A 15,084-nucleotide genomic window follows, 5' to 3' on the forward strand; every position below is an offset into this window, starting at 1 on the left:
CCTATCTTCCTTCGCAGAATCCTCCTGTCACTCTGTCACCTTATAGCCTCAATCTCCAAAGATGCTTTCATCATAAGTGGATTTTCTTGAACTTGTAACTTTGCTTCACCTCTACACTGTCAACAACCTTCCTCTTGCATTTGTCACACGCAGGTGTGCTACCTTCTGCTGCTACTGATGGTGCTGCTCGCTTTGATGCCACTACCATTTCATGTTGATATCCTTGTCCATGAACAACTTGAAATCTTCATGGATAGGCAAGTTTATAGACACTTGATCAACTGCATCCCTAGTTGTGCACTCAACAATGTCTTTGACTTTTCTCTCCTGGAAACCATCGTACCTGTGTTGCTGAGAGGCAGACGAACACCTGTGATACTTGGAGACATAGAAACACTCATGGCAAGCAATTTGTCAGTTGAAAACAAAAAAAAACTGGAGGATTGACATGCAACATACCTGTGTAATTGTTTGTGAAGATTGCATAATTTTCATCAGGAGGCTGGGAGACTGACTTCCAAAACTACACAAGCCATATTATGGGATGTCAGGAGGCTGACTGACTATTAGAACTATGCAATGCACAGTCTAGCCTCGCCTACTGTGGACTGAAACTATGCAATGTGAAATTTCAGTCAATAGTGACATGCAAACCAGTAAACTGCATTGCACAGTTTCTAGGGCCAGTAAGGCACTGCCTCCCAAAATTGTGCAATGCAAGCCTGGAGGTTAATGCTGGGCTAGTATTGAAGAATTTCTAGAGGGAAGGCAAAGCATTCACTTCCAAAAATGTGCAACGCTAGCCGGGCAAGGCAAGGTTCGGGCCAAGGCATCCCAATCCTACTGACGGGTGACTAAAAACATAAGAAGTCTGAATGCATGGTGAAACTGAGTGTAAACAAGAGTGAATGGTCATGCATGCAAACCATAAGTGCAAGATTCAAAAAATGGGAAAGCATGCATGTGTGTGAAGCGGGTTGCTGCAACGACGACCGTCAGTGAAAAAAAATGTCATGCATTCGATAATAGTGAGATGCAAGCGAAAGCTGAAAGAATGCTTCTACAAGCTAACATACATTAAAACGAAAACAAGAGCTCATTAAAATCAAGCAGAAAACACTCACACAAAGCGAAACAAAAAAGGTGATAGAAACACAGCACAAGGCATGAAAAGCAAACTTACCCTAAAATAGCTAAGATGAAAGTACCGAAGACTCCTGGATGTAATGTGGGATGTCAGAGCTACCAGGTCAATGTGAGGAATGAGCTCTGTAATATATGGTTCATAACTTTTGATAAGATAGAGGTTATGATGCGCATGCCACAAATCTAGGAAAAATGACACTTGGCAGGAGGCTTCTAAAACGATCTTTGCATGTAACCTCCAGTTGCTAAAAATAGATCCATAAAACCTACAGATACATTTTTCATGCTGCATTTTTCTATTTTAGGAAAGGCATCCCATACATGCAAATCAGTTTTGCTCAGTCCTGGAGGGAACCGATGAACCTGAAGGTACATGCATTGGTCTACGAGCCTAGGATGAAAAGTTGCACAGTTTCTGGGCTAATTAGAGATGGATACCTAATAAGAATTGCCAATTTCTCGGCTAAGCAGGTCACTGCCTCCCAGAATTGTGTAATTTCTGGGCTAAGGCCCAACGTTGGGTCAGATTGCGCAGTTTTTTGAAGGAGGACTGCTTGATTGTTCTGCACAATTTTGGATCCCGGCAGGTTGCCCAACTAATTTGTGCAATTTTTGGAGGGAAGACTGGTTCCCCTCCAGAATTGTGCAATTTTATGGGGGAGTGTCTCAGCCAGCAAATAGCCTAAGTCTGGAATGCCAGCTTGTGGGAGGGAGACAAACAAGCTAACATGCACAGGCTAGTAGGCCACTGAAACTCAACTGAAGCCTATGTACTTGATAGTGCAAGATATGCTGCTAAGGATGGTTGGTAGGGAGGCTCCAAATGAAGCTAAGGCAAAATTTTGGTGGGTGGTTGTAGCCACTACAACAAATGATCAAAGGAGAATCGAGATGAGGTATGTCTGCATCAAATTTTAGTCATGTTATCTTATGTATACTATTAAATCATGGGAATAGTTCTATGACATGATAAGTATGAAAGAATCTCATTCACCAATGACATGCTCAAAGGCATGTACTACAATGCAATGAAGGTCAACAAAAGGAAAATATTCACATAAGGAGTATAATATTGCTGACTAAGAATCAAGAAGAAATGCTGACTAGTCCAAGATGAATAAGTGCTCCCACAAGCAGTAGAAGGTGGTTGACCAATCTATCCATGAAGAAGGAAATGAATAAATTGATCAAGCATGTGAAGAACACCATGATCACCAATAATCACTATCTGACAAGATACTTTGAAGACATCTCTCGAAAGTAGGCATGACAACTCTGACAAAGGAAGAAATGATCAAAGGACCCTTGAAACCTATGAAGGCCTTGGAGATATGAAAGGTGCAGATAACTAATTCTACTCTACAAAGATGTCATGATGAAGAATCCATCCAACAAAAGAACCATTTAATGTTGAAGCATGTCAGGATGAAGTTATGAAGGGCTACTAGATCGAAGCATGGGAACAATAAAGTACAAAGAAGCATCCATGTGAAGAGTAGTACGAAGCATAGACAAGATGACAAGGAATAACTAGATGAAAAGAGAACTTGATATGTGACAAGAAGGATAGTTTCGACAAAGGAAGCAATGACATGAAAAAGAAGGAAGGAAAGTGATCGATGGATGGTGCCCTACCAAGAAGAAATTCGAACAAAGACTTCATGACATCAAAAGAAGGAAGGAGATCAAGCGGCTGGAAGACCCATGAAGAAGAAGTTATTGATACAAGTCCCTAGCTAAGAGGGAGTTATAACAAGTTCTCAATTACAAAGGAACTTGGACAAGTACCTTGTTAGAGGATACTTGGGCATATCTTCCTCAATTGAGAGGAAGTGATAGACACAACATTCTTGTCTTCAATTCGAAAGAAAGAATGGGAGGATTGGGTAATCATTTGGCATCCGATACTTTTTGAGGGTGTGTAGGGAATCCAAGACAAGAGTAGGCAAGAGGAATGATATTATTTGAGGGTTGGGAACCCAATATAAGAATATTCCTAGAAGGTCATACTTAGTGAACACCTGTGTGGGTATGTACCTTGAGAGACAATGACTAAGGTGTCTATAAGTCATTAGTCTCGCTAACATTGTGCTCAGATCTATTAAGAGATAGAGCTATCAATCAAGGTCTTTCTATGGAAATAATGTTGGTTACTATGATGCTATAACAGACAGATTTCCAGCCAGGTTTCTCTTATGTGAATTCTTCAAGATTGAAACATAGCCAAACACCTTGTAATGTTGTATGAATACCTCGCTAGTTAAGATGGAGTGTTGAAGGAAACGTAACTAGGTTCGGTCTTCATAAATGTATTTTTTTTATTTTTATTTACTCAAGAAAATAAATATTATTTTATAATATATGTCAATGAGTTTCTTTCTCATTGAAATAGGTCTAGCACATGTTAAAGTGCTATAAGTGAGTCGAATGGTCAAAAGAAAATGTTGAAGACCTTAAGGGCATGTTATACTATGTATGTTTATGTATTAGAGTCAAGAGAATACCTCTAAGCAAAGTCAACAAGCCCCCTCCATGCAACGACATCAGTAAAGAACCCTTCCGAGGTAAAGAAGACAAGTCAACCTGCAATCTTCTAGTCAACCTTCAAGTCGGCCTAAAGGAGGGACAATCCTCTATATATAGAGGCTTTCCACTCCTCTAAAGACAACAAAATTCCTCTATGAAATCAATGAATGCAAAAGAGGCAAGTAAACGGTATCAGAGGACGAAGAAGAGGTCCTCAAGTGTAGCGAAGAAGGTGAAGCCTAGACCAAAGTCAAAAGGACTATTTTATAGGGTAGAAAATAATCACACGTGCGAGAAACATAAGCATTCCTATAGGCATAAGCGTAGCAACACAACGGTCCTATATTTATATTTGTTTGGGATAGAAAATAGGCCTAAAGGGCCTCCCACTTAAGTGAAGAAGTAAGGAAGAAGAGTGAAGGTAATAGAGCTGTTCTAAAGCATATTACAGTCACACGTGCCAAGAGAAGGAGGTTGTCTCTACTGTTATAAAAACCCTCCCATTACAATCATACAAATTTGTTGGTTGGTGAAGAGAAGGAGGGGATCATCATAAGTAGAGAGTCTCATCCAAGGCATCTCTTCTAGAGTAAGTGCATCAAGATCTAACAATATCTGGAAGGAGGACAAAGTGCTAGGAAACAAAGTGTCAGAAGAAGGAAGTGCCAAGAAATGAAGTGCCAGAAGAAGGAAGTATCAGGGAACAAAGTGCAGAAAGGAGGAAGGAATTGGCTTGTTCTTAGAGGACTTTTTAGTCAAGGGTCTAGGTTTTGGCATTGATAAATAAGAAGCTTCAATAAGAGAAAAATTACTAAAGGGTTTTCCTCTCAAGAGAAGAGAGGTTCTGTCCTTGGCAGAGAGACAACATCTTGTGTTCTCATTCTTATGCTTTTGGTAGCAGTTTGATGAATTACACACACATGCATTAATAAGAAGAAATATTAAGCTAACAAGAAAAGTAAAAGGACTCCACAAATTGTTATCAAGTCAAGAAGAATCACACTACACCTGATTACCCTTGATTCTTCAACATCTCCCACATTGGGTTTCCACCAAAAAATCATAGTGTTCATATGTGTTTCTTATGTGTGATGCTTTATTCTATTCTTACTGCACATTATTACTGTAAATCGAATGCTAATGAAGTACTAGCATACTAGTTCAATATAAATTGATTGAAAAACTAAGTTGAATGGATATACACTAGTTGTCTTCATTAAAGTCACGTACATATGCATGTTTCTTTCAATAAAGTCACATACATAAATATGAGCAAGAAAAGAAAAGTTAAAGTGAGTTTTAAAACACTGATTCACCCCCTCCCCCCTCCCAATATTTTTCCCAACATCGACCTGATAAAAATGTAGGAAGTTAGTAGGTAGAAAACAACTTTGGTCTTTGTTGAATCCCAAGTGGAAGATCATGTGCATGAAAATGTTGACCTTACCTAGCATAACGAAGTTGGTAGTTATAAATTTTACTTGGGAAAGATAAGAGATGAGAAATATATTGAAAATGAAATGAACCCCAAAAAGGGGTAAGAAACAAACAAATGTACATATTACCTATTGAAGGCATGTTACTGTTTATTATCTCTATCTTTACTAGAAAAATAAATGCCTCAAACAAGAGGGGTTCTGCGGTACATTTGCAGTTGTGGAGGTAGCCAAAATACACACAAAAATAGTTTAGAACAATAGTTCTTAGGGGTACTTGTACACACACCAAACTTGGTCCAGGTTCTCTCAACCATTTGCCAATCTGAAATCTAAAAAAAATAAAAAAATTACATTTATATCTCTGATTCATTATAAAATATTTGCTGCAGAAAAAGGACAAAACTCAAGGTATACCTATAAGGATACCATAAGGAGTTGGGGTTGAAAACCTTGGAGGAAAATTTCACTATTCATTAATGTGAATGGGTATGACTCTGGTCATCTAAGAACAAAGAAGAAAGATAAAAAAATTCAGTGAGCCAAGAAAATGAGCGTAAGAAGGTAAGTAGAAACACGAGCATTGAACACGTATTCTTACTTATGGCAGGAGGGGTCATGAATGGACTGAAGAGGTGGCCATGATGAGCTTGAGTGAATGCCCACCTGCTACCTATCTTCTCATTCTCATGGCGGCACGATTAAGGTGTCACCAAGGAAGCAAACATAATTCCGGATGCAATAACGCGAAACCTCCATGCCAGAGTGTATGGTATATCTCATCCCAACACAGTAACCATATGAATTTCCCTTTATTCATTAAGCAATGCTCAGAGAATAGGTAAATGCACAAATGGAATTAGGAAAGCCAGACATAAATTTAGAGTTGAGAAGTCAGATTGTGAGTTGTTGGATCTATTGATAAATCAATGCTAGTAGGATTAGGGTTAGATTTCTCTTTATTGATAATTACTCTTGAATTGTGTTAGCTTCTTTTACTTATTTGTCATATTATCTTTCATCAAGAAATTACCAAATTATGTGTGCATGAAGATCACAAAACACAAGACATGAGATATAGGCACATTGCTAGGGAAAACCCAGTCAAAATATCTTCCTTCAATAGTTTTCCTTGAGAATCTTCAACCTAGACAAAGACCTCCTACACACCAATCCAAACTCTTCTTCTTTGAGCCAACCTTCGATCTAGTAGCAACAACACTTCGACCTTAGAAAATTTGACTTTGCAGCTTCCTGTATAAGTAGAAGCTTTGACTTGGCATCTTCCAACATCAACAACAACTTCCACTTGGCAACCATCCACAAGAACTTCGACTTAGCAGCTTCCAGTATCAGCAACAACTTCAAATTTTCGACATCAACAATAAATTCAACCTTGACAAGGAGCCTTCGATCTCCTAAACCAGCCCACATGAGATAGAGAGAGACACCAAAACTTTGATTTTCTTCTTCCCTCCCTTCTTAACCAAACTCGCACTCCTTTTAACCCCTTCCTTCAACTTCACATTTTCCAGCTTCTAGCTTCCAGCTTCAGATATCGAACTATGCTTGAGAGAGTGAGATGCTCCAAATGAAGTCAAACTACCTTATATATGTAGCCTTCGAATGAGGTCGAATTGCCTTCCTTGAGGCCAACTTCATATTCTTGAGGTTGACTCATAAATAATTATTTTTACATCGTTCTAAAGCCTAATAAGTGTCTCATAAAATATACAATGAGTCTAATGACTCTTTATTAATCTAGAAGTCCAAAATTGGGACTTTGACTGATAAAATTATGACCCAAGCATGAAACCCATGCTTTAATAAGTCATTGTAACAATAATAAAAATTCTTTTGACAAATACATTTTATGAAGACCAAACCTAGTTACATTTTTCAACACTCCCTCTTAACTATGGAGGTATTCATATGAAATATCTCAAACTATATGAACTATGAAGAGTTTAGGCACCATAATGCCATGGAGTAGATTCCTAACCACGACAATCTATCTAAGGTCTCTCAACATTTTAGGCACCACAACGCCATAGACTAGATTCTTGACTAGGGAAATCTATCCAAGTGGGACTAAGATGGACTAAAGATTTTAGCCTCTCTAGGTACCATCAAGCTTACTTACTAACCATCAACTGAGGGATCTAGGTGTGCATCTGAGGTCAGATCTCTACAACCAACGCCACCCTCCCTACTTCGGGAACTGGACATCAGCACATAATGTCGTCCAAATGTCCTCCTGGGCAATGTCTCACACACAACGCCTCAACTTCTCGATTATTTCCATCGGTAAAAAATCCTCCCCAATCAAACAGATTGGCACCAAATCTCTCTCAATCAAATTGATCGACAACTCTAGGCATGTAAAACATGCTATCAAACTTCTAAGAGATTTACATGTAAAAACACAACCCCAATCATTAACAAACTTTCAACTGTATATAAATATGTAGACACCTTCTGGGTCTTCTAGACAACTTGATGTTGCTTCTCAACTTTTCATAGTAGGCATTAGAGCTTCCCAATGAATCTTGACAGAAGATTCCTCAACCATACAAATTTCTTTCCTACTACTCATGCAACAACGTATTTAGTAAATCGAATCAACTTTTCTTATCTCAACAACCCTTCAAAATATGTTCTCAATTTTTTTTCTTTCACTCATTCACTAAAACTTACAACTATTAGTCTTGGTCTAGTGCATGACACATGAAGTAGAGAACCATATCCATCACTCCATCTTAGCCAGGGAGGATCTAATCATTCCTATACAAGGAATATATAACTTAGGGGGCTCAAATTCTTTTCTATGACATCAGAGAATCCTTCATGGATTCTATCCTTCTCATCAAAGATGTCATGACCATCATTCTTCACATCATGCTTATCGCATCAAATTTACATTACAAACATCTTCACTATCTTTAAGATCACGTACCTGAACAAATTAGATAGGAAGTATAACCAAATCTATAGAAGCATGAAGTTAACCATATCAAAATCACATAAGTGTTCAACTTAATATATCATATGCCCAAACTTAATTACAAACAAGAGACACATATTCTTCAACTGCTTGCGAGGGATTTTGTCATAAACCCTAGACTACTTCATCAAAACTTCAAGCATTTCACAAAAACTTTCATCACATCTAGGGTTTCAATGTTTCTTCCAAAGGTATGACATACCTACTAAAACATATAAAAAACCCTAGAAAAAATTAAGACAAATATAGGTCTACAAAGTACCTAACAACTTTATAATTCACATGTTAGACTTCCTACTAGGATTTCATACAAACCCTAGATTTCATACATGAGATTTCAATAATTAAAAATAATCACATCTCAATCAACAACATGACTAGCTTCCATTAGGGTTTGTTGCAAACCCTAGATTTTCTCAACCAAACATGAATCACAACTAAAACTCAAATTTCAATAGTCTTACACAAATCTTAAGTTATCACATTGTCATCATATATTAGAGATTGGAACCTCTACTAAGGTTTACTTACAAAACCCTATAATTCAAAAATACTATCATCCTATAGAATCAAACTTCGAACAAAGTTCCGAATCCTAGGACTCATGACCATCAATAATTACGTCAAATCATATATCTAGGATTTCATCATCATGCACAAGCAAATCATAACATGTGTTAGTCAAACCCAATTACACAAATATCAATGAGCATATACAAAACTTGATTAGACTAGGGTTTGATCAGACAAACACATACATGCCAAGGATTTCATTTCTGAGACATTATAAGGGTCTTGCTTATACATCCTACTAAACCCTAATGATCTAGGATTTCAATACAAAACATAAAAAATGCTAAATTATCAATACTTTAAAGGTTCAAGATTTTAGATATTACCATTCAACCCTAACAAATTAGGGTTTCCATATCCATACCAAAATCCCAAACATGACTTCATCAAAACATCAAACATTTTCTTTCAACAATAACCCTAAGCATATTAGGGTTTCACACATTATCACTGACATACCCTTAAGTTAGGGTTTTCACAATGAACCTTTCTAGGGTTCCACAACAATAATCAAAGATATAAGGAGGGTAAATTTATCTAATGATGATCACCCAATCAAGAATATTTAAGATTCAAGAAAGATAGGCAAAAATATGTTAGTAATAGTTTATTAAGAATAAATATCAAAAACTTGTATTTCAAAACATACCTCTTGTTTCTTAACAAACCTTGTAATTCAAATCCTTTGTTTTTTGAAGCCTTCTTCCATGTTCCTTGAGTATTCAACAAGTATTTTATAAAAAAAATATGACTAGAAATGTGATTAATTTAGGTTTTAACCCTGTACAAAAATTACCTATACAATTTATAATAATAGAAAAGAAATAATGGCGAGAACATAAAACATAAAATAGATATACACAGAGATTTTCCCCTGGATCCCAAAACCATGACTACCAGATTGATTTTTCATTATATTCCTTTCAATGTTACAACACATATATATACATGTCGAAGCATTCATAAACCCCAATCCATTAACCCTATATTATAACATAAACATAGTTCCCTTGACAGGATCTACAAGATACCATGGGAAGAAAACCATCGTGCCCAAAACCATGTGAAAAACCCATGCACAAAACCATAGGCAGGTCTGGCCACCTAATATAGGGTCCAATTTTTTTTCTTCCCAAAATGCTGTCCTGGACCCCATGTGGGGGGGCTACTTCCCCCTTGCAAAACCCCTGATGTTTCCCCCTTGTTGTGCCTGACCTAACAAAGGGGGGGATCTCACCCCCCCTCTAACCCCCCTGCTTCACACGTGGGGCTAGTCATGGAAATAATATAACACTCTCCCAAAAGTTGGTATTTAATATAAAAAACTTATATAAGTAAGGGAAACGAAATATAAAAGACAATAAGAGTAAGATACTTATCTTTGGAAGTTGGTAAGGGGCTCATTCCAAGCTTGAGGGATGCAAGGGATAGAGTCCCTAGGAGTTCTTAACAAATATGTCTTTTACTTCGAGTCCTTCCATCATGTTATTCTTTGGTGAAACTTATGTGGAAAAGTTTACTTGATTCCTATCCCTTATTTCTTGGCCCTTTAGGATTCTTGATTTCTTTGTAGACTTCTTCACTTTTCCTTTTACTAAATCCAAGGCTTTATTCTTTTCGAGGATGAGATCTATCCTCTTCTTTCAAGCATTGAATGATTCTTCTAATTTTTTATCTTCCTTTATTGTGTTAGACATTGTCCTTGAAAATAGTAAGCTTATTTCCTTATAAGGTTTCCTTATGTGATTCTTTAATCAAATTCTCGAGGTTCCTTAGATTAATTTCAATAGATCCTTAAACTGTCTTTTTCCTCCTTCTTCACCTTAGCTCCATTCTCCGAATTTTAATGATGTTGATCCCAAGCTTCTTAATTCCTTTGATAGAGTGTGAGGTTGTTTACTCTTTCTTGTCATATTCTTAGATGCTTCACTGTTAATAATCCATGCATTATCATTATTAAGTGAACTTGTAAGTGCAACCAAGAACCCTTGGATTTTGACTTTGTTGAATAAGTAGTAGAAGATCTTTTTGATACAACTTCTTGTAGTATTGAGTCCCATTATTATCATAGAGGAAGTAAACATATCCTTCAAGCCAATGATGTGATCTTCAATCTTCTTTGACCTTAGCTCTGAAAACATGTTGAGAAATCAATGCTAGTAGGATTAGGGTTAGATTCCTCTTTCTTGATAATTACTCTTGAATTATGTTGGGTTCTTTTACTTATTTGTAATATTATCTTTCATTAAGAAACTACCAAATTATGTGTGCATGAAGATACAAAAACAAAAGACACAAGATGTAGGAACTCTTCCAAGGAAAAACCCCTATCTAGGGGAAAACTGAGTCAAAATCTCTTCCTTGAATAGTTTTCCTTGAGACTCTTCAACCTAGACAAAGACTTCCTCCACACCAAGCCAACCTATTCTTCTTCGATACAACCTTAGACCTAGTAGCAACAACACTTCGACCTTAACAAATTTGACTTGAAAGCTTCCGGTATCAGCAACAACTCTGATTGGAAAGCTTTTGACTTTAGCAACAACTTTGACTTGGCAGCTTCCGACATCAGCAACAACTTCAACCTGGTAGATTTTGGCATCAACAACAACTTCAACTTTTCGACTTCAACAACAACTTCGACCTTGACAAGGAGACTTCGATCTCCTAAACCAGACCACAAGAGAGAGAGAGATAGACCAAAACTTTGATTTTCTTCTTCCCTTCCTTCTTAACCAAACTCGCACTCCTTTTAGCCCCTTCCTTCAACTTCACATTTTTTTAGCTTCCAACTTCTAGCTTCAGATATCGAACTATTCTCGAGAGAGTGAGATGCTCCGAATGAAGTCGAAATTCCCATTTTATGTAACCTTCTAATGAGGTCAAATTTCCTTCCTCGAGGCCGACTTTGTGTGGAGGTTACATAATTCATTTTTAACTCAAAAATAATTCTTTTTACATCGTTTAAAAGCCCAAGAAGAGCATCATAAAATATACAATGACTCTAATGACTCTTTATTAATCCTAGAAGTCCACAATGGGAACTTTGGCTAATAAAATGATGACCCAAGAATGAAATCCATGCTTTAATAAGTCGTTGTAACAATAATAAAAATTCTTTTGACAAATACATTTTATTGAGACCAAACCTAGTTACATTTTTCAACAAGATCTTCACAAAAATCTGGGCCATTTACAGAAAACCAGGCCTGAACCTTTACATGAAGAGCATATTGTGTTCGATGCGCTGGCTTGAGGGCAATCACCACTCGACCTTCCATGCACCCAACCCTTTTTCCCTTTGGAATTTTTGAGAAGTGGAGCACTTATTTCATATTACAGAGTATTTAATGACTTAGGGGTGCGATCTAAGTATTATGAATATAGGAATCCATTAATTTAACCTTAGAACATGGACAAGATAAATGATTCCTGTAGATCTTGGAAGTGCACAATTATATAACCCAAGGGTTTAATAATTAAAGAAATAAATATGGTTGAGGTCCAAATATTATGAAGATAAGGTTATTTAATATACATAACAATAATAACATTGTGATTTGGTGCTAAGGTGGTTGAATAAGTTGTAGCATGATTTTATAGGTATTATTAATCAATCCCCTTGATACCATAGTAAACACCTATATTGAGGATAAGATATATGGTCTAGGTGCCACCTTGGATGAGGATTTAGGAATGGCAGGTAGGTGATAAATTATCATGTTATAGTTCCTCTTGAAAAAAATTTGAAAAGACCCAAAATACCCTCAATTTAGTAATTGGTTAGTAAAAGACAATATCTCTCGTTACAAAATACGATAAAAAAAAAGATTTCTTTTGTTGTTGTGATTTATGGGTTTGTGACAAGTGGTATCGGAGCCATGGTTCTAATACTAGGCTTGAAATGGACCATCATAGTCAATAATTATTTTGCGTAGGAATATTATTATGAAAATACTGATAGCAGGTTGTGCTATTTTATAAGGTACATACGTAAAGCAGCCCATTACAGGATGACAGAGGAATTGCCTCCAGCCATAACAGGTGGTGAAGAATTATATGTTGATATGGGAGGAAGCGACACTCCACAAAACTGTTAGTTTATGGAGGTTATAATAAATTTACAACAAGATTTGGCTCATCTTAGAAATAGCAATGAACGCCTATGGAGAGCTAGTGAAGAGTAGGAATGAATGATAAGGGAATTGACAGAAAAATCCAATCATAAAAGTATAGAACCAAAAGGGTTGAAATAGAAGGACGTATAGACAGAGACAAAGAACTGCTGAAGTGTTGGGGCCATGGTGAACCACATTTTTTAATAGAATTTCTGCATAATCCATGATCAATTCAAAGTATTCAAGAATTTCATTAAGCAACCACTGTAAATGATGTGGCTAGAAATATTCCCAAAATAAGTGCAGGATTAGAAGACAAACAGTCTGAGCATCAATATACTATGATTGATATTGAAGTACTATTCTAAACCAATGTGTTTCTATTTTAATCGATCACAGGGCTATTTTGAGTTATATTAGCTCCCAATTTGTGGAAAAATGTAATCTACAATTGAAAAAATTCCAGAATGAATGGTTGGTAGAATTAGCCACCGGTACCAAGTGAAAGGCAACTCACCATATAAGATAATGTCATGAGGAATTGAATGGTTACTCCACATAACTAAATTTAAACATTCTTCCTTTAGGATCGTATGATATATTAATTTGCATGAATTGGTAAGAAAACTAGGGAGCTATCATAAACTGTTTGGAGAAAACTGTGACTTGTGGAATCAAAATGGCTAACCCAAACTGATAAGAGGAAAAATAAAGCCAATATCATTCCAAGAAATCTCAGTTTATAACTAAAAAGGAGTGCAAGGAAAGGATGTCAAGTATACTTGGTGCATGTGGAAGTATATGAACAACTAACTGAAAAAGAAAGTTTAGGGACCTTATCGGTTATAGGAGAGTTTCAAGATGTTTTTCCAAAGGAAATTCCCAAGTTACATCCTCATAGAGATATAGATTTCTCTATCAATTTAGTACTAGTTGTTATCATCGTGTCTAGAGCTCCTTATATAATGAGTATACCAAAATTATTGGAGCTAAAAATGCAGCTACATTAACTGCTAGATAAGGGTTATATTAGACCTAGTGACTCACCATGGGGGGACCTTGTACTAATTTTCAAGAAAAAAGATGGCACTTTTAGAATGTGCATCGATTATCGACAACTAAACAAGTTAACTATCAAGAATAAATATCCACTCCCCGAATTGATGACCTGTTTGATCAAGGGGAGCAACTCTCTTTTCAAAATTTTATTTAAGGACTGGTTATCATCAGCTGCAGATAAAAGATGAAGATATTCACAAGACATCTTTTAGAACTCGATATGGACACTATGAGTTTGTAGTGTTACCTTTTGGTCTCACTAACACACCAACAACCTTCATGTGTCTAATGAATAATGTACTTCACAAATATCTTGACAGATTTGTGTTAGTATTCATAGATGACATCCTAGTGTACTCTAAAGATGAAGAAGAGCACCAAGAACATCTCAGATTGGTGTTACAGACTTTAAGAGAACATTAGCTTTATGCAAAACTCAACAAATGTGAGTTTTACCAAAAGATATAATATTTAGGGCACATTATTTCCAAGGAAGGACTATCTGTGGACCCTAAAAAGGTTAGGGCGATTATGAATTGGCCCACACCTAAAGATGTGTCAGCAGTTTGTTCATTTATGGGAATTGTAGGATACTATCAAAGATTTGTAGAAGGTTTTTCAAAATTATCTTATCCTATTACCTCCTTGCAGAAAAAGGGAATAAAGTTTAAATGGAAAACCAAATGTCAAGAAATTTTTGACAAGTTAAAACAACTATTAACAACAACCCCTATACTAAAAATTGCAGACCCAAATAAGGAATTTACCATTTGTACTGATGCCTATTTGGAAGGACTTGGGGGTGTGTTGATGCAAGAAAATGCAGTAATAGCCTATGAGTCTAGAAAGTTAAAAAAACACGAACATAATTATGTTGTATATGATCTAGAATTGGCAGCAGTGATACACACCCTAAAAATGTGGAGGCACTATTTATTGGGAAAGAAGTTCATTTTGGTGACAGATCACATTAGTTTGAAATATTTATTTAGCCAACCTGATTTAAATGCTAGACAAGCAAGGTGGTTAGCCTTCCTTAGTGAGTTTGAATTTGAAATAAAACATATAAAAGGAAAAGAAAACAAGATCACAGATGCTCTAAGTAGACATGCCCATGCTCTGATAGGGAGGTCGGTGAGAAACACTAGTACAAATTTTGGGGAACATATTAAAGGTGCATTGCAACAAGATCCTCAATATTAGGGAATTCAATGGAAATTAC

The sequence above is a fragment of the Pinus tabuliformis genome, chromosome 6, assembly GCF_031772625.1.
Source record: "Pinus tabuliformis cultivar Carrire ecotype Pingquan chromosome 6, CPIR1, whole genome shotgun sequence".
NCBI classification, from domain to species: Eukaryota; Viridiplantae; Streptophyta; class Pinopsida; order Pinales; family Pinaceae; genus Pinus; species Pinus tabuliformis.